The 21,138-nt window shown below is 54.6% G+C and overlaps 1 pseudogene; it reads left to right on the top strand.

The window, feature by feature from the left end:
* Window positions 1-20,898, top strand: part of LOC127474809 (uncharacterized) — a 1,721,191-nt pseudogene extending 1,700,293 nt beyond the window's left edge.
* Window positions 20,899-21,138: the final 240 nt, after the last annotated feature.

Below are 21,138 nucleotides of genomic sequence, written 5' to 3'. Positions count from 1 at the left end.
CCTCAGTGGGGCCCAGCAATGCTTCAAGGCACTTGCAGTTTGCCTTCTGACTTCTTCAGCAGCTGCTTCAATCTTCTCTCAGCACCTCAGGATCATGGGCTGGGCTGCAAACACACCGTGGGGCTCATTAAAATGCAGAAATCCCTCAGGATCTCTTTGTCTTCCTTTAATTGTCTTCAAGGCAATTTCAAAACAAGTCTTCAATGTTTGTACTTTTTTTGTTTTACTTCAATTATGGATATTTTTTTAGTTCAGAGAAGAGGTGATAGAGGTGTTCTCCAAGTGACTTTGATGCTGAGTGTCTCCTCAGGAGATCCACACTGACCCTGGATGATCAACCTTGCTCCTCACCCCCCAACCTCACCAGTTCTGACATGGCCCATCTTGGACTGACAGCTGATGCAACTCCAAACACACTGTGGGACCCATTAAAACACTGAAAAACAAATTATTTCCCTTTCTTTTAATTGTCTTCAAGTCTTCAAGACTTCTACAGCTAATTGGAGTTGTTTTGTAGTTTAGCTAAGGAGAAAACTTTTAAAGTGGACGTCACGAAAAAAATATATTTTTTGATGAAAGAGAATGATTTTTACAGAGCCTTGGGATGCAAAGGACACAAAGGATTTGGATCCAAAGACAAGGAGGCAAAAGAGATTAGTAGCACGTATTAATTGACCAATTGAACAGTTATCAAGTGGTTCAATAGCATTTGCCACAATTTTAACAGTGACTGAATTATAGATTCACAATAACAACATTCCCACCACAGTCAATTCACACCCACACCCAGGCAGAGATGTGTGGACACATCAATAGCTGGCTGTGGAAAGGTCCCTCTCCCAAATTCTCCTTGTTGTCAGGGAAACAGTCCCCCAAATCCCTTTGTGTTTCCCACCAGACAAGGGTCACAGCTGGAGGAGTGTTTGTGGAGGGGGATCAGAATTTTCCTGGGCATCACTGAGAGTCTTTGGAGTGTTGCAAACTGGAGGGTTCCCGAGCTGGGAGAGGCTGCCAGAGGTGTCCCACTGAGAGGGAGGTGCTGGGGAGCTGCCAGGGCCTCCCTCAGCCCTGCTGGTTGTGGGCTCCCAAGGGGACTGGCTTTAGTTATCTGCTGAATTTCCCTCCTGGTGTCAGGAATGACTGGAGTTTCCAAACTATTTGGGAATTGTATCCAAACTGTTCCATTTGGGTTCCGATTCAGGCAGGGAATGTTCCAAGGTTTTCAGGGGATGACTGATTATCCTGTGTTCCCCAGCTCTTACACCCATCCCAGTCAGCTGGATGGTTCATTGACAATGTGTCCCGAGGGGCGGCACCTCCGATGCCACAGAAACCCCTCCCCTGGATTAGGAAACCTTTGGAATTCAGGAGCTGTTCCAGTGGAGCATGACAATGAACAGCAGTTTTCCCAAAGCCCAGCCCCAAGCAGAACAAAGCCAGGCCCCATCAGTGTCAGAGCAAAGGTCCCCCATGGCTGTGTCCCTGTGGCCGCTGAGGCGGCAGCGCAGGCCCGAGGCGGTGCCGGGTCCCGGTGCAGCCGGGGCAGAGCGGCGGCTGCGCGAGCGGCAACCCCGGCGGTGAGTGCGGCAGCCCCGTGGGAGCGGCGGCTCCGGGCACAGACGCCGGCGGCAGCCGCTGTGGCTCCTGGAACCCAGTGGCCATTGGGACACTGCAGGGCCTGCTGGAATCCAGGGGCCGGTGGGACACTGGGGAGCCTCTTGGAGCCAAGGGAACCCTGGGATGTTCTGGAACATCCTGGAATCAAGGAGCCATTGGGACACTGCAGGGCCCCATGGAACCAAAGGAACCCTGAGAGTTTTTGGAACCTCATGGAATCAAGGGGCCATTTCTGGCAGGATGCTCTGCTCTGATAATACCTAAAAAATGGTCAGAGAATGCAAACAATGCACACTCTCTGTGGTGAGTAACTGCTGGTGCCAAGGTGCTGCTTTTAATGTTGAATTATGCTAACCCCAAAGTGCTTCATGAAACTTCAAACACACATCCTGCTTTTCGAAGCAGGATTTGACAGATAAGCTGCTCCCTGGCCTGCAAATATGTCTGGCAGTCAAACCCTTGATAACTATAAAAGCCCCGTCCAACTGTCATGTGTCAGATTCTTCCACAGACTTCCTTGAAGTGTGTGGAGCTTCTGTCATGAAGCAGGGACAGCTCTTCATGGTCACTCCCCAGGGGCTGGGTGGAAGAAAAAAGATTACCCCTTGTCGTTGTGGGATGAGTTACCTCGATATCTGCTTCAGGAGTGTTTCTTTTTGCTGGTTTTGATCCAATTGCTTTAGTAGAGTTACTTTGATAGACTGCACTGTCCTATCTTACACTATACTACAAGGGGTTTTTGGCTTTTATAATTTGAAGTAAATAATTCTGTTTAAGGTCTTTCATCTGTTCACTTTTCTGATCAATTTTTTGTTCATTTGTCATAATAAATCATTGTTTTTATCGAAATATTTCTGATTTGCCATCACTAAAACCTGCAGGACAAAGTGATTGAATCACACCTCTATAATTCCTTCAACTGAAACCAAAATCTGAGTCTGAGATTGGATCCAGCCACCCCCAGGCTCCTCTCTGAGAAGGAATTTAGAAAGCAAGGGGGTCCTTTCTACCCCTCGTAGCTCAACGAGTTTAGCACAGAATCCCCCTGCACACACACACACACACAGACATGGGAATCTACACACACACTCCTGTTCATCCCTACACAGACATAACCCAGACAGACTCGCAGGGGAACTCCACACACCATTCCCACATCACAACATGAGAACGGTTAGAAAAACATAAAATATGTACACCAACCCTCACTGCACTGCAGCATTCACAGGATGTGACACCTGTGTCCACTTTTGAAATGTTACAGCCATTCTACACAACCTTTATTTCCAGTCAGCTGAGTATTCTATCAGCTGCATTCTAAGATGAAACTCCAGGCACATGAACAGCTGAATTTGTTCCACATTTAAACGCTGCTGCACATTTTTAAATGGAGAAAGGAGGGAAACTGCTCAGTGTTCAAATGAATGAAACACAGTGAGCCACAAAAGGCAAACGTACATAGTGTGCAGCAGCTTTCTGGAGCTACAGATCTGCTCAATGTTTTTTATGTTTGGCATTCAGAGACCATGTTTAAATTTATTAAACTACTCCCATTCTGCCCCCCCCACCCCCCTTTTTTGGAGTGTTTCAATTACCTTTCCTTCTTCCAACAGTTGTGACAACTGTTAAAACAGTCAGTAAAATTAGGTCTGCTCTATAATCCTTTAGTCAACGTTACATTTTAATCAGAGGTTGAGGGAGATTTCCTGTTGTAAATGCTCTGATTCATTTAAAATTATTAAACTGACACATATGTCAAAATGAGCGGATACATTTATTGCATCTGTTAGCTCATTAACTATTAGTAATTATTAGTGCTATTGTTACTGCTGAAAGAGCAAAAATTCAAGACTGCAGCTGGCTTTAAGTTATTGCATTCTTTAACAAGCTCTGCCTTAAAATCAAAGCATACCTAGTGATGGTCAGACAGATGTCTCTGCACTCTCAAAATGTTCAGACAATTTTTAGCTCAAATCCTCTCTCCCCTCACTCATAACACAAGAACTGCAGAAACTACAACACCTATTTCCTAAGTCCTTATGCTCACATGTGCAGATGCAGGTCACAATATACAGTCAAATCACAATTGCTATGGATATTTTTAATGTGCCAAACTCTGGGGTTATTAATTGGGACAGGGAAGCAGATATGTTTCTGAAAGTTAGTGCTTTCTCTGTGTCCATTCAATCCCACATCCCTCAAGCCCTGCACTCACACAATATATTGGGAGTGTTTTAAGATGGCTTTTAATTGAGCCAAAGAGGAAGAAAAAAATTAGTTCGAATCTTGCACCAGAGCCAAAAAGACATGTCCTGATTTCATTGAAATGCATCTACTCTAAGAGGCTTATCTAAACTAATCCCTCAAATTAGCTGTAAGAAGGTACATTCAAGAAAGTTCCTTTGGGGGAGTTGGAGGGGACAAAGCATTCAGAAAAAAACAAAAAAACCAAAAAAACACCAAAAAGCCCAACCTAACACCCAACTTATTGTCTCTTTTATGTATTTTACAAAAAACGTGTCACTGTAGTAAAAGCTGTAGAAACTGCATTCTTACATTTCTGAAGCTCTCTTACACTATACACAGTGCACTGATCTATAAACCATATCTGAACGGGGACCCTCCTCTGTTTATTTTCTGTTATTTACCCCGGAACATCCTAGTGGGTTTTCCCTGTGCCCCCTTCCCAAACTGTGCCCCCCCAGCCAGGCTGTTTGCTCCTTCCCGTCTCATTTCAGCCCCGTGCGATGGCCGCCATTCCCTTTTCCTGCCTGGCTCAATTCCCCCCAGCCCTGCGCTGTGCAGGCAGTGAGGACAGCGAGTGGGCAGCCCTCCAGCACACTGTCCCCTCCCGAGCAGCCTCTGCGCTGCTGCGGCCGGGGCGATGCGGTCCCTGCTCTTCCTGGCGGGGCAGGGAGAGCGGCTCCGGCAGGAAAAGTTCTCCCAGTCCATGTGCACCCAGCCTTGGAACAGAGCCTTGGAAATCTTTGATCCATACACGGGATGACTGGAACCATCACTTACAGAAGGGTTATCTCTACGTGCTGTCTTTATGTCCTCTGACATCTAATGCCTGGGGTTTAAAACAACAGATTAAAGGGGTTGCACTTTTTAAAGGTGCAAGGAACACTCAATTCAGCCCTCACAGTTGAATCAATAACACTCCAATAAATACCCACATCAGAAAAGCATCTCTTTTAAGTCCTGAAAACCAGAAAAGGGACTTTTCACATGGGTGTCCTGTCATCCAGAACTATTAGGGAAGAATTCAATAGAATAAAGAAGTCTGTAAGCGTTCTGTCCAAGATCCAGGTGAGATTCTCTCTCTTCTAACATTTCACTGACCTAGGAAGTAAGAATTTGGTACAGAATTCATACAGGAGAAAATCACATCCTTCCTATGACATCGCCTCTCCCCTATGATGTTACATCCAACATATGACATCACATCTCTCTTGTGATATCACAGCCTTCCTCTGACTTCACAGGTCCCCTATGACATCACATCTCCCCTATGACATCACACCTCACCTGTGACATCACATCCTTCCTATGGCATTATATCCTTCCTGTGACATCACATTTCCCCTATGACATCACACCCATGATATGACATCACATCTCTCCTGTGATATCACACCATCCCTGTGATGTCATGTGTCATGTCCTCTCCTGTGACATCACAGCTCCCCTGTGACATCAGATCATTCCTGTGACATCACATCCTCCCGATGATATCACACCTGCCCTGTGCCATCATGTCCTTCCTGAGACATCACATCTTCCCTATGCTGTCACATCTATCATATGACATCACATCTCCCTTGTGATATCAGATCATCCCTGTGATGTCACGTCCTCCCCTGTGACATCACAGCTCCCCTGTGACATCACATCTGTCCTGAGACATCACATCTCTCCTATGACATCATATCGGTCCTGTGACATCACATCTTTCATGCGATATCACAGCTCCCCTGTGACGTCACATGCATCATATGACATCACATCTCTCATGTGATAACATATCATCCCTGTGACATCACGTCCTCCCCTCTGACATCACACGTTCCTGTGACAACACACCTCCCTGTGACATCACATCTGTCCTATGATATCACATCCATCACATGACATCACATATATCCTGTGATATATCATCACTGTGATGTCACGTGCTCCCCTGTGACATCACAGCTCCCTATGATAACACATCTACCCTGTGACATCACATTTCCTGTATGACATCACATCCATCATATGACATCACACCTCTCCTGTGACATCAAATAACCCCTGTGACATCACATCCTCCCCTGTGACATCACACCTCCCCTATAACATCACACCTCCCCATGATATCACAGTTGACCAGTGACATCATACCCTTCCTGTGATGTCACATCTCTTCTGTGATATCATATCATCCCTGTGACATCCCATGCTCGCCTGTGACATCAAATCCTCCCTGTGACATCACACCTCCCCTGTGACATCATATCCTTGTTGTGACATCAAGGCTCCTTTATGATGTCACATCCATCATATGACATCACATCTCTCCAGTGATATCATATCATCCCTCTGACATCACACCTGCCCTGTGACAGCCCGTCCTCCCCATGACATCACATTGCCCCTGTGACATAACAGTTCCCCTATGACATCACATTTTTCTTTTACATCAAATCTCCCATATGACATCACGTCCATCATATGACATCACATCTTTTCTGTGATATCATAGAATCCCTGTAAATACATGTGATGTCCCCATGACATCACATCCTTCCTGTGACATCATGTCCTCCCCGTGACATCACACCTCCTCCTGACATCACATCCATCCTTGTGACATCACAAGCATAATATGACATCACATCTCCCCTATGACATCACACCTCCCCTGTGACATCCAACCTCTACTGTGATATCATATCATGCCTGTGATGTCAGGTCCTCCCCTGTGACATCACATCCTCCCCATGACATCACAGTTCCCCTATGACATCATAGCCTTTCTATGACATCACATCTCCCTTATGATGTCACATCCTTCATATGATATAGAATCATAGAATCATAGAATTGATTGGTTGGAAAAGACCTCCAAGACCATCAAGTCCAACCCCTGATCCAACTCCAATTACTATATCATGGCACTAAGGGCCACGTCCAATCTCTTTTTAAAAACCTCCAGGGATGGTGAATCCACCACCTCTCTGGGTAGGCCGTTCCAACGCCTGACAACCCTCTCTGTAAAGAATTTCTTCCTAACATCCAACCTAAACCTCCCCTGGCAGAGCTTGAGCCCATGTCCCCTTGTCCTATTGCTGGTTGCCTGGGAGAAGAGACCAACCCCCGCCTGGCTATGACCTCCCTTCAGGGAGTTGAAGAGTGATGAGGTCGCCTCTAAGCCTTCTCTTCTCCAGACTAAACAACCCCAGCTCCCTCAGCCTCTCCTCATAGGACTTGTGCTCAAGTCCCTTCACCAGCCTCGTTGCTCTTCTCTGGACCTGCTCCAGCACCTCAATATCCTTCCTGAACTGAGGGGCCCAGAGTTGAACACAATACTCAAGGTGTGGCCTCACCAATGCAGAGTACAGGGGAATTGTTGAAGCCAATTGTTGAAGCTGGCAAAAAAGCACTAATTCTTAAGTAGAGACGGATGGACCTCCCCCAGACCAACGCTGGTGGGGAGATCTCTGCTCTAAACTTCCAGGACTGACACCCCAAAAAGGGTTCTGTTGGAAGAACCTGCCCCTGGGAAAGGGGACTGGTCCTTTCTGGTTGAAAGGGATGGACTGACAGTCCTTGAACTCCAGGGGTTGCCTCACCATCAGAGGCTTCATTCGGGGTGGAAGCAGCGGCCGAAGCTCTTCCTGAAGTCGGGGCACTCACAGGGCTTCTATTACCGGTGGGTCCGTTGGTGTCTGGTCAAGTGACAGCGCTGGGTAAAGCTCTTCCCACACTCCCCACACTTGTAGGGCCTCTCCCCAGTGTGGATGTGCTGGTGGGTGACAAGGCTGGAGTTCTGCTTGAAACCCTTCCCACAGTCGGTGCAGTGGAAGGCCCACTTCCCTGTATGTGTCTGTTTGTGCTTCAGGAGATATGAGCTGATCTGAAACCTCTTCCCACAATCCAAGCACTTGTAGGGCCTTTCCCCCGTGTGGATGCGCTGGTGGACATGGAGGGTGGAGCTCTCCCTGAAGCTCTTCCCACATTCCCCACACGTGTAGGGCCGTTCGCCAGTGTGGATGCGCCGGTGACTGCGGAGGTTGGAGCTGTCACTGAAGCTCTTCCCACATTCCCTACATATGTAGGGCCGTTCCCCAGTGTGGATGTGCTGGTGGCTGAGGAGGTGGGTGCTCTGCCTGAAGCTCTTCCCACATTCCAAGCACTGGAAGGGTTTCTCCCTGCTGGGAGGCTGTTCAGGGACCACCAGGTCAGAGCTCCCCCTCAAGCTCCATCCCCCTTCCCGGCACAGGCTGGCTCTTTCCTCCTCAGAGCACCCTGGGATGGCTTTGGAGCCCCTCCTGCGGGGGGATCTCCGGCCCTTTTCCTCCCCGCTGCCTTCCTGCGCCGGGGAGCCCTTCAAAACGGCCTCTCCCACCAGGGTCTCACGGGGGGATTTGTCCTCCGGGCTCTCCCTCCTCAGCTCGGGGCCTGGGGCAGGAAGCAAGAAGGACAGGCAGGGGATTTGCCTCTGGCCCACAGGGAAGGCCAAGGACATCCCCCCAACTCCGGCCCCGGCAGGACGGCGGCGCCAGCGGGGTTGTCCTGCAGCCGGGGCCATGCTGGGCTGACAGAGCCAGCACAACACCCGCCCAAAGGGACACTGACTTCCTCCTCACCTGCCTGGGGGGCCCAAGGCATCTTCCTCTTCCTCGCAGCCTCCTCCTCCATCCGACCAAGCTTTGGGAAGGACAAATCCTGATGGGGGGAAAACAAGGGCTGAGCACGTTGGCTTGGGGGTTCCTCCTGCCCAAGTCCATCTCTAGAACTCACTGGGCATCCTGTGTCCATAAAAACCTCCAAACCACCAAGATTCAGCCCAGAAAAGCACAAACCACCCAGATTCAAGCAAAAAAGCCCTCAGAAATAGCAAGAAGTCCACCACCTTCCAAAAGCTGAAATTAAGCCAAACAATACTCTAAAATACGAGGATTACCCAAAAAATATCTCCCAGGAGTTCCCCCTCTCTGGTCTCTCCCCTCTGGGGTTCGGAGGGTCGCCCCTGTCTGTCATGTTGGGGGTCCCACTTAGGGATTCTGGAAGTGTTTGGGGTCCCAAGGGTTCTTTCTCATGTGACTCTCGCCTTTGGGTGCCGCATACCCAGATATTACCCCTCTCCAGGTTCTCCACTCTGTTTTCTCAGGGATCCCAGGGGTCCCCACTGTCCAGGTTTGCCCTTCTCTGTGCCGCCCGTTTAAGGTTCCCAGGGGTCCCAGGGCTCCTCTCTCTCCGTGCTCCCCCCTCCAGGCTCCCGGGGGTCCCCCAGCTCCACCATCTCCCTGCTCCGCCCTCCACACTCGGCAGCTCCCGGGCTCCACACCCACCCCCGGCACTCCCGGGGGGCCCCAAACCCGCTGTGTCCCCCCCGCCGGCACCGGGCTGACAATGGAGCCGGCGGGGCCTGACCCAGCAACACCAACCCCCACCGTGGGGGGACCCGCATCCCCCACCCACCGCCGGGGCTCTGCCCCCAACCCAGCCTGGCACCCCCAAAAAACACCTCCTGCCCACCCCCAAGAGCCCCCAAGGGCACAGCCCTGCACAAGGGCCGGCTGTGCCCAAGGCAACCAAACAGCCCCACAGGTGGGGGACACCAGAGGCTGCCCCAGGGCAACGAGAGCAGGGAGCAGATCGGGCCCCCTGACACGTGGGCAGGCTCTGGGTTCAGCCTGACCAGGGGTAATTTGGCACCAACAGCACGGCCCCGACCGCTGGCTCAGCACAGGGGACCCGAGCTCCCCCCACTCTCCAGCCTCCACCACTCTCCAAGGATCAAGTCATGGGGACAACAAGGCACCCCCACTGCACATCCACTCCCACTCTCCCTCCTCCCCCTAGCCCCCCTCTCCCACCGCTTTCCTGGGCTGTTCTCCAGTGTGGATGTGCTTGTGCCGGATCAGGTGAAAGCTTCGGCTAAAGCTCTTCCCACACTCTCCACACTTGTAGGGCCTCTCCCCAGTGTGGATGTGCCGGTGGGTGACAAGGTTGGAGTTCCGCTTGAATCCCTTCCCGCAGTCCATGCAGCGGAAGGGCCTCTCATCCGTGTGTGTCTGCTCATGCAGGAGGAGATTTGAGCTGGTCCGAAACCTCTTCCCACATTTAAAGCACTTGTAGGGCCGTTCTCCAGTGTGGATGCGACGGTGGGTGCAGAGATTGGAGCTACGGCTGAAGCTCTGCCCACATTCCCTACACGTGTAGGGCCGTTCCCCACTGTGGATGTGCTGGTGTTGGAGTAGGGTGGAGCTACGGTTGAAGCTCTTCCCACATTCCAAGCACCTGAAGGGCTTCTCCGTGCTTAGAGGGTGCTCAGGGACCACCAGCTCAGAGCTCCCCCTCAAGCTCCGGCCCCCTTACCGGCACAGGCTGGCTCTTTCCTCCTCAGAGCACCCTGGGCTGGCTTTGGAGCCCCTCCTGCGGGGGGATCTCCGGCCCTTTTCCTCCCCGCTGCCTTCCTGCGCCGGGGAGCCCTTCAAAACGGCCTCTCCCACCAGGGTCTCACGGGGGGATTTGTCCTCCGGGCTCTCCCTCCTCAGCTCGGGGCCTGGGGCAGGAAGCAAGAAGGACAGGCAGGGGATTTGCCTCCGGCCCACAGGGAAGGCCAAGGACATCCCCCCAACTCCGGCCCCGGCAGGACGGCGGCGCCAGCGGGGTTGTCCTGCAGCCGGGGCCATGCTGGGCTGACAGAGCCAGCACAACACCCGCCCAAAGGGACACTGACTTCCTCCTCACCTGCCTGGGGGGCCCAAGGCATCTTCCTCTTCCTCGCAGCCTCCTCCTCCATCCGCCCAAGCTTTGGGAAGGACAAATCCTGATGGGGGGGAAAACAAGGGCTGAGCACGTTGGCTTGGGGGTTCCTCCTGCCCAAGTCCATCTCTAGAGCTCACTGGGCATCCTGCGTCCATAAAAACCTCCAAAACACCAAGAATCAGCCCAGAAAAGCACAAACCACCCAGATACAGGCAAAAAAATCCCTCGGAAATAGTAAGAAGATCCTCATCCCCCCAAACCAAACAAAGCTGAAATTCAGATGAAAAATACTCCAAAAAATGAAGATTAGCCCCCTCTCCCTCCCCGTAGCCCCCCTCTCCCACCCCTTTCCCACCCGCCCCCCAAACCCCGGCTCCCCCCAGTTCCCTTTGGACATGACCCACCGCCCCTCACTCTCCCTTTGGGGGTCCCACCCGCTCTTTTCCCTTCTCTTGCCCCTTTCCCATCGTGGCCGCTCCGCTCACCCGACAGCGGCAGGAAGGGCAGGGACAGGGGTGGAGCAGCAACAGCAACAGCAGGAGAACAATCACCCCCCATCCCATGGGTGCCCAGGAAGGTGGAACATGTCCCAAATATCCTGGGGGAGTGCGGAGGTTCAGGACATACTGGGGTTGCCAGCACAGATTTCCCTGCAAAGTCTGCACTGAGTCAAGCTCTGCACAGGAGACTGTGCCCCATGGATGGGATTGCAGAGGCTCCCTCAGGTCCCCAGAATCAATCAGTAACCAGGAATAGACAAAAAAAGGTCCCTACGAAGATTTTGGGGGGAGTCTCCTGTAGGGAGGGGACAGTGTCACCCCACCAGGGCAGGGCTGGCAAGTGGGAGGCTGCTCCAGGGGTCTGCAAGAGGCCTCGTGCTCTGCTTGGCCCCAGCACTGGCTGGTCCCAACACCCCCGGCTGCCCCCGGCCCTGGGCAGCTCTGCTGCCACAGGCTGTGCCCTCACCGTGGCCCTGCAATGGCCCTGCCTGTCCCTCACCCGTGGCCCTGCCCGTGGCCCTGTCCCTTGGCTCTCTCTCTGACAGCTCAGTGTGGGGCACACGGGCTGGGGGTCCCTCCCAAGCCCCCCGGGCAGTCGGCGTTGGCTGGGGGGATGTGAGGGCTGGGCCTGCTCAGCACAGCCCCGGCCTCGTGCCCAGCGCCTCTTTCCTGACCCACACAAGAGCTTCCCGGCCCCCCCAGGGCTCCCCTGCTGCTGCCTCTGCTCCTGGCCCTGCCTTTGCTGCTCCCTTGGCTGGGGCAGCGGCTGCAGGGGGGGATGGCAGCAGCTTCAGCTCCACGGCACTTCCTGGGGGGAGCTCAGCCCGGGGGGACGGGCAGGGACCTGATGGGGATGGACAGGGGCCCAGCAGGGACAGCCAGGGCCTGCAGGGGAAGGCACAGGGACAACCTGGACCCCCACACTGCCACCGCTGTCTCTGCTCCTCCTTGCAGGCTCCGTGGCCAGGCACAGTTTGTGTTCCTGGGTGCCCACCATCTCAGCACTTGCAGCTGCTCAAATCAGCGCCCGCAGCTCTGCAGCAAAGCCCCAGCTCACCTGGCACACAGGGGATGGACACAGCACCTGCTCGGGGATGGGTACCTTTGCCTCTTCCCCACCAAGGGGCTCTCCTTGCTCAGCAGCACCTCTGCCTTGCACTTATTCTCAGCCTCACCTCAGGGACAGCTCTGGGCTCACCTCCGCGCCACTTCTCAGCCTCACCTCAGGGCCTGGGCTCAAGGACAGGAACCTGCAGGGAGGGGACATCAGGTGCAAGCTGAGGGCTGCCTGCTTGCACTGGCCTCTGGGCTTCTTTCTCCTTCTGCAACCAGCCCACAACTCAGCCTGCTTTTCTAACACCACACATTTACAGACTAACCTTGGAGATAGATATGGACAGACATCTCTATCACCCTGGGGATGGAGCCTCAAGCATGTGCTGCCATAGGAATGGCAATCACAGAATCACAGAATCAGCTGGGTTGGAAAAGACCTCCGAGATCATCAAGTCCAACCCTGGTTCCAACCCCGCCGTGCTTCCCAGACCATGGCACTGAGGCCACATCCACTCTCACCTTCAACACCTCCAGGGACGCTGACTCCACCCCCTCCCTGCCCAGCCCATTCCAAGGCCTGATGACTCTCTTGGCAAAAAATTGCTTCCTATTATCCAACCTAAACCTCCTCTGGCACAGCTCAAGACCCAGCCCTCTTGTCCTACTGCTGCTTCCTGGCAGAACAGCCCCACCCCCACCTGGCTCCAACCTCCTGGCAGGGACTTGCAGACAGTCAGGAGGTCTCCCCTGAGCCTCCTCTTCTCCAGCCTCAACACCCCCAGCTCCCTCAGCCTCTCCTCACACCACTTGTGCTCCAGAGCCCTCCTGCCTTCCAGCACATCAACACACCCCCAGCTTGGGGTCACCTGCACATTTGCTGATGAAATGCCTGGTTCTGCAGCAGCTGCAGATGCTCAAGGGGCAGCAGGACCATGTCAGGGGCCTGAGGGGGCCAGGGGGGCTTTGGGGTGCGGGAGGGCCCTGGGGGAGCTGGGGAGGGGCTTTGGGGATTGGGAGTACAGAACATTATAGACCAGCACAGACCAGTACAGACCAGGACAGACCAGGACAGACCAGTACCTCCTCACTGATCCCCAGATCTCTCCTGGAGCTGGGCCACCTTGTCCTAGGATACCTGAGCCCCCCCCAGTGCCCTCTCAGTACAGCCCAGTGCCCCCAGTACAGCCCACTGTGTTCCTGTCCCAGAGTGCCCGGTGATCCCTCTTTAGGAGGGTTGGAAGGGATTTGGGAGGGGGAGCTGGGGGAAATTTGAAGGGATCTGGAGGGGTTGGATGGGGATTGGGGGGGGGGGTTGGGGGTCTTTGGGTGTATTTGGGGAAGTTAAAACAGGTTTTGGGGGCATTGGGGCATCAAAGGGATCTGTGGGGGGAGGGGTTTAAAGGGAAAATGAAGGTTGGTGACATTTTGGGGGGTTAAAAGGGGCCTGAGGGGAGAGAAGGGGCTGCACCAACAGTAAGTGAGTCCTGAGAACCCCCTGGTTTCCCCAAGACCCTCTTGCTGTCCCCAGTTCCCCTCTTGACACCTTGAGATCCCCCTTGTGTCTCCAATGCCCCCAGGGCCTCCCCATGGCTCCAATTCCCCCCTTGACATCCCCAATTCCACTGTCCCCAAACCCCTCCCCACTGTCCCCAAACCCCATCCCTGATGTCCCCAACCCTCCATCTCACCCCAGGAGACCCCCTTGGACCCTCTGACCACAAAAACGCCCCCCCCCCCCCCGCTCACAGAAAGGCCAAGGGCATCTGGGGACACGTTGGGGACAGTTGGGGGGCTTTGCGTGGCACTTGGGGTTTACTGGGGGATACTGGGACACACTGGGGGGAACTGAGGGACAGTGGGAGGGACTGGGGAGTTACTGGGAAATTACCAGGACACACGGGGAGACACTGGCAGGTTACTGGGCCATACTGGGGGTTACTGGGTGCTCACTGCAGGATCACTGGGCCATACTGGGGGGCAGTGGGAGTTCACTGGGACACACTGGCTGGACACTGAAGGGGTCACTGGAAAGTCACTGGGATATACTGGGGTCTAGGGATCCCCTTACCCGGATGTGGTACTGTTTCTCCCCCCGGATTTTGGGGGCCATCCCTAGGACCCCTTCTTTTTGGGGCTGGGGGACCCCCTGGACCCACTGCTGGGCTTTAGGGGACCCCCAAAATGCTCTCAAACTCCCTGAAATCTCCCCCTCGACACATCAAAACCTTCTCAAGGTCCCCTCAAATGCCCTCAGAGACCTGATCCCTCCCCAGCACCCTCTAAACCCTCTCACTGACCCGCAAAACCCACCTGGCACCCCCTAGTCCCCTTTAGGGACCCCCCAATCCCCTTCAGAGACCCTCTAAACCGTCTAAGACCCCGTAAACCCCCTAGAGACCCCAATACTGCCTAAAAGGTCCCGCCAGGAACCCCAAACCTCCTCAGAGACCCCCAAAGCCGACCTGGCACCCCCCAAATCTCCTCAGAAACCAAAACCCCCTCAAAGACCCCCAAACCCCTTCAGGAACCTTCAACCACCCCCTGAGTCCCCTCAGGACACCGAACTCCCTCAGGGACCCCTCAAAACCTCCTCGGTTATCCCCGAGCCCCCCCGCTAAACCCTCCCGAGCCCCCCGGGGGACTCACAGCGCTCAGAGCGAACCGCAGGCCCCGCCGCCATCACCGAGTCCCGGCTGCGCGCGCACCGCGCTCAGAGAACGCCGCCGCAGCCAATCAGCGCGCGGCCACGCCCCCGCAGCCCCGCCCCCGGCCCTGCCGCGTTGGCTGCCGGGAATCGGTGATGGCGGCGGGTCGGTCGGTGAGCTCTGAGTGCGGGCGGGGGGTGCGGGAGAGCGGGGTCTGGGGATCCCCTCGGGGGCTGCGGGGAGCGCGGCTGGGGAGGAAAGGCTGGAGGGCTCGGGAGGGTTTAGCGCGGAGGGTTCGGAGGTTCGGAGGACCCTCTCGGGGGCCGCGGGGCCCGGAGGCCTCCCAAGAACCCGGAAGGGTGATTCGATTGCTGAGAAAGTCCCTCGGAAAAAAAATTCAAAACCACACAACGAAAAAAAGAACCCTAAAAAAAGGAAAAGTGAGAAAAAGGTGAAGGAAAAACTGCAAGGGCCAGGATGATTTTATTGCTTTGCTTCAGTTTTTCCCTGGTCTCCTCCTTCTCAGATTCTCTGCTCCCTTCCTTTACAGAAAGCTCTTCTGCTGTTCTGTGGTTTTGTGGTCCCTTAGGGGCTTTTAGAGGTCCCTGAGGAGGTTTTGGGGGGCTCTGAGGAGCTTTGGTGTCGCGAAGGGACTTAGGGGGGGAGGTTAAAGGTCCCTGAAGGGGTTTGGGAATCCCTGAGGGAGTTTTGGAGTCTCCGAGGGAATTGGGAGGTCCTGGGGGCTTTGGGAGGGGGAGTCTTTGAAGGAGTTTTGAAGGTTTCTAGGGGGATTTTGGGAGTCCCAGATGGTTTTGAGGGTCCCTGATGGGGTTTTTGAGGTCCCTGAAGGGGCTTGGGGGTCCCAGGTGGGTTTTGCAGGTCACTGGTTTAGGGGGTCCTGGGGGGGAGATGAGGTCTCTGAGGGGATTTGGGGTGTTTTTGAAGAGGTTTTGATGGGTCCAAAGGTGGATTTCTGAGGGGGTTTCAGGGGGTTTGCATGGATTTTGGGGGGGTCTCCGTGTCAGTCCTGTCTGGCCACGGCCAACTAAAACTCCTATGATGCCATTTCCCATCCCACCACAGCACCTCTGCCAGCCCAGCAAACCAACCCCCGGGAAAGGGGATCCCAATTCCCCCCTCGAACCCCAGAGACCCCCAAAACTCAGCACACAGAGACCCCAAAGGAAGGGGGGCCCGGGTGTCCCCTAAAGCCCAGCAGTAGGTTCAGGGGATCTCCCAGCCCCCAGGGGAGGGGTCCTGGGGGTGCCCCCAAAAGTCCTGGGGGAGCAGAACTGACTAAGGGGATCCCAGTGCCCCCAGTATAGCCCAGTGACCTCCCAGTGACCCTCAGTATGGCCCAGTAACCCCCTCAGTGACCACCCAGTGTGTCCCAGTGACCTCCCACTGCCCCCCAGGATGACCCAGTGATCCTCCAGTGAGCACCCAGTAACCCCCAGTATGGCCCAGTAACCTCCCAGTGTCCCTCGCTGTGTCCTGGTAATCCCCCAGTAACTTCCCAGTCCCTCCCAGTGCTCCCTGGTTCCCCCCAGTGTGTCCCAGTATCCCCCAGTAATCACCCAGTGCCCCACAAAGCCCCCCAGTTGTCCCCAACATGTCCCCAGATGCCCTTGGCCTTTCTGTGAGTGTGGGGGGGCGTTTTTGGTGTCAGAGGGTCCGTGGGGGGCTCCTGGGGTGAGATGGAGGGTTGGGGACATCAGGGGGTTGGGGACAGTGGGGTTAAGTTTGGGGACAGTGGAATTCGGGGTGTCAAGGGGGGAGTTGGGGCTGGGGAGGCCCTGGGGACATTGGAGACACCAGGGGGGTCTCAGGGTGTCAAAGGGGGAACTGGGGACACCAAGAGGGTTTTGGGGACACCAGGGGGGGTCTCAGGACTCACCTGCTCTTGTTGCAGCCCCTCCTCTCCCCCCCAGGCCTCTTTAACCCCCCCAAAATGTCCCTTAACCTCCATTTTCCCTTTAATCCCCTCCCCCCACAGATCCCTTTGATGCCCCAATGGCCCCAAAACCCCTTTTAACTCCCCCAAATGCACCCGAAGTCCCCCAACCCCCCCCAAATCCCCATCCAACCCCCCCAGGTCCCCCCAAATCTTTCCCAGCCCCTCCCTCAAATCCATTCCAACCACCCTCAAAGAGGGATCACCCAGCACCCTGGGACAGGAACACAGTGGGCTGTACTGGGGGCACTGGGCTGTACTGGGAGGGCACTGGGGGGGGCTCAGGTGTCCCAGGACAACATGGCCCAGCTCCAGGAGAGATCTGGGGAGCAGTGAGGAGGTACTGGTCTGTCCTGGTCTGTACTGGTCTGTACTGGTTTGTCCCCCCAATCCCCAAAGCCCCTCCCCAGCTCCCCCAGGACCCTCCCACACCCCAAAGCCCCCCAGGCCCCCCCATGCCCCTGACTTGGTCCTGCTGCCCCTTGAGCATCTGCAGCTGCTGCAGAACCAGGCATTTCATCAGCAAATGTGCAGGTGACCCCAAGCTGGGGGTGTGTTGATGTGCTGGAAGGCAGGAGGGCTCTGCAGAGGGACCTGGCCCAGCTGGATCCATGGGCTGATTGCAAGGGGATGAGGTTCCAGCAGGCCAAGGGCCGGGTCCTGCCCGTTGGGCACAAGAAGCCCCGTCAGCCCCCTGGGCTGGGGCCAGAGTGTCTGGAGAGCAGGCAGGCAGGAAGGGAGCTGGGAGTGGGGATGGACAGGAAGCTGAAGAGGAGGCAGAGTGTGGCCAGTGTAATGTTAGAAAAGCAGAAGAGGTTCTGGGCTGGTTGTAGAAGGAGAAAGAAGCCCAGAGGCCAGTGCAAGCAGGCAGCCCTCAGCTTGCCCATGATGTCCCCTCCCTGCAGGTTCCTGTCCTTGAGCCCAGGCCCTGAGGTGAGGCTGAGAAGTGGCGCGGAGGTGAGCCCAGAGCTGTCCCTGAGGTGAGGCTGAGAATAAGTGCAAGGCAGAGGTGCTGCTGAGGAAGGAGAGCCCCGTGGTGGGGAAGACAAGAAGCTGTGAGAGCCCCGAGCAGGTGCTGTGTCCATCCCCTGTGTGCCAGGTGAGCTGGGGCTTTGCTGCAGAGCTGCGGGCGCTGATTTGAGCGTCTCCAAGTGCTGAGATGGTGGGCACCCAGGAACACAAACTGTGCCTGGCCACGGAGCCTGCAAGGAGGAGCAGAGACAACCGTGGCAGTGTGGGGGTCCAGGTTGTGCCTGTGCCTTCCCCTGCAGGCCCTGGCTGTCCCTGCTGGGCCCCTGTCCATAATCCCCTTAGGTTCCTGCACACCTGCTCTCCAGAGCTTGACTCCCTGCAGACTTTGCAGGGAAATCTGTGCTGGCAGCTGCATCCTGAGCCCAAGGGCAGTTTGTATCCCAGAGTGCTGATCCACCCTGGGGACCCAAGGGATCCTCTGCCATTCCATCCATGCAGCAGGAGTCACCCTCCTGCCCTTGACTCCCTGCAGAGGAACAAGTGCCATGTCTCATTTTGGGAGAAGCCAGATGCTGCCCCTGGGCCATCAGAAGTGGTGCTGAAGCCTCTTTCAGCCCAGCCCCGGGTGCAGTTTTCTCATCCCCTCACCGAGTGCCCGCTGCCCCAGCCGGCACTGACCAACCAGGGTGTTTGGACACTTGGTTTGGTGATTTGGAGAAACAGCCCTGGGCTGGCAGGGGGCTAGAGAACCTCGAGCAACAGCCCTGGAGAGTTTTAAATGATACTACATTAATACAGCTTTTGATTAATATATTGCAACTCAATCAAGTTCTCATGAAGTGACCTCACTCTCCTCATCCTCCCAATTAAACACCTTTTTTTGGGTTGACTCTTCATATTTTGTGTATTTTTTCTCTTAAATTTAACTTTTTGCAGTTTATGAGGAGGTTCATCTCGCTATTTCTAAGAGGTTTTTTACCTGAATCATATTGGTTTGGGATTTCTGGGCTGAATCTTGGTGTTTTGGAGGTTTTTATGGTCACAGGATGCCCGGTGAGTTCTAGAGATGGACTTGGGCAGGAGGAACCCCCAAGCCAACACGCTCAGCCCTTGTTTTCCCCCCCATCAGGATTTGTCCTTCCCAAAGCTTGGGCGGATGGAGGAGGAGGCTGGGAGGAAGAGGAAGATGCCTTGGGCCCCCCAGGCAGGTGAGGAGGAAGTCAGTGTCCCTTTGGGCGGGTGTTGTGCTGGCTCTGTCAGCCCAGCATGGCCCCGGCTGCAGGACAACCCCGCTGGCGCCGCCGTCCTGCCGGGGCCGGAGTTGGGGGGATGTCCTTGGCCTTCCCTGTGGGCCGGAGGCAAATCCCCTGCCTGTCCTTCTTGCTTCCTGCCCCAGGCCCCGAGCTGAGGAGGGAGAGCGCGGAGGACAAATCCCCCCGTGAGACCCTGGTGGGAGAGGCCGTTTTGAAGGGCTCCCCGGCGCAGGAAGGCAGCGGGGAGGAAAAGGGCCGGAGATCCCCCCGCAGGAGGGGCTCCAAAGCCAGCCCAGGGTGCTCTGAGGAGGAAAGAGCCAGCCTGCGCCGGGAAGGCGGCCGGAGCTTGAGCAGGAACTCCAAGGTCGTGGTCCCAAGGCAACATCCCACGAGAAAGAAGCCCTTCAGGTGCTTGGAATGTGGGAAGAGTTTCAGGAACAGCTTCCACCTGATCCGGCACCAGCAGCTCCACACAGGGAAACGGCCCTACACGTGTAGGGAATGTGGGAAGAGCTTCAGAGACAGCTCTGATCTCCTCAGCCACCAGCGCATCCACACTGGAGAACGGCCCTACACGTGTGGGGAATGTGGGAAGAGCTTCAGTGACAGCTCCAACCTCCGCACCCACCAGCACATCCACACTGGGGAACAGCCCTACACGTGTGGGGAATGTGGGAAGAGCTTCAGGCAGAGCTCCACCCTCCGCTCCCACCAACGCCTCCACACCGGGGAACGGCCCTACAAGTGCTTGGAATGTGGGAAGAGGTTTATGACCAACTCCAATCTGTACACGCATGAGCGGACGCACACGGATGAGAGGCCCTTCCGCTGCACCGACTGCGGGAAGGGCTTCAACCGGAACTGCACCCTCGTCAGGCACCGGCGCATCCACACCGGGGAGAGGCCCTACAAGTGTGGGGAGTGTGGGAAGAGCTTTGCCCAGAGCTCTACCTTGACCTCACACCAACGGACCCACCGGTAAGGGAAGCCCTGTCAGTGCCAATATATTCTGTGAGTGCAGGGCTTGAGGTGTGTGGGATTGTGTGGACAGAGAGAAAGAACTAACATTCAGAAACATATCTGCTTCCCTGTCTCAATTAATAAACCCCAGAGTTTGACACATTAATAATATCCATAGCAATTGTGATTTGACTGTATATTGTGACCTGCATATGCACATGTGAGCATAAGGACATAGGAAATAGGTGTTGTAGTTTCTGCAGTTCTTGTGTTATGGGTGAGGGGAGAGAGGATTCGAGCTAAAAATTGTCTGAACATTTTGGGAGTGCAGAGACATCTGTCTGACCATCACTAGGTATGCTTTGATTTTAAGGCAGAGCTTGTTAAAGAATGCAATAACTTAAAGCCAGCTGCACTCTTGAATTTTTGCTCTTTCAGCAATAACAGTAGCACTAATAATTACTAATAGTTAATGAGCTAACATGCAATAAATGTATCTGCTCATTTTGACATATGTGTGTCGCCAGAACAGAGAGATTTCTCTGAACAATTTTTCCTGCACTCTGTATGCCTTTCTTGCCATGGAAGTGACAAGCTGTATTGTTTATACTTATAGACTGTGTGAAAATATGTGATATTTATACTTGTTAGCTGTGTGTCTAATTATAAGGTTTGAGAACGTAATATGTTTATAGTAAGAAAGCCTTGAGAAACTGGAGATAATGAAACACCTGCAGATTTAGGAACACCCCTAAAAGCATATTAATTAGAAAGAGCTTTTTATGCCAAGGATGATTTCAGGTCGCATGGACAGAGCCTCAGATCCAATAAACTGAGAGCATGAGAGGCGTGCGCAGACTGAGCTGTCCAATCACCTTGTTGTGAGCATGTACCCTGAGCAAACTAAACTGTATAAAAGTTAACTGCTTTAAATAATAAATCGGACATTGCTTTGATCACATTGGTCGTGTTGCTCTGTCTCTGTACCTCCTCATCGATATCTGGTGCCCGTAGCAGGGACTTCTTCTTCACCGAGTTCCGAGGGACGTGAGGCGAACAGGAGGAGTTGGGAGAAGCAGCCGTCGGAGGTGGCGTGTCCCCCGGCGCTGCGAGAAAACAGCTGCAGCAGTACAAGAGAAATCCTGCCCTGGTCAGGTGAGTCGGCTGAAGAAAGGAGAACAGGGTCTGCTCTTTCAAAA

Source organism: Manacus candei, unplaced genomic scaffold (assembly GCF_025592945.1).
Source record: "Manacus candei isolate 608988 ecotype Guabito, Panama unplaced genomic scaffold, ASM2559294v1 h1tg000045l, whole genome shotgun sequence".
NCBI classification, from domain to species: domain Eukaryota; kingdom Metazoa; phylum Chordata; class Aves; order Passeriformes; family Pipridae; genus Manacus; species Manacus candei.
The sequence above is the reverse complement of the archived record's forward strand: the minus strand, read 5'-3'. Positions and strand labels throughout refer to the sequence as shown.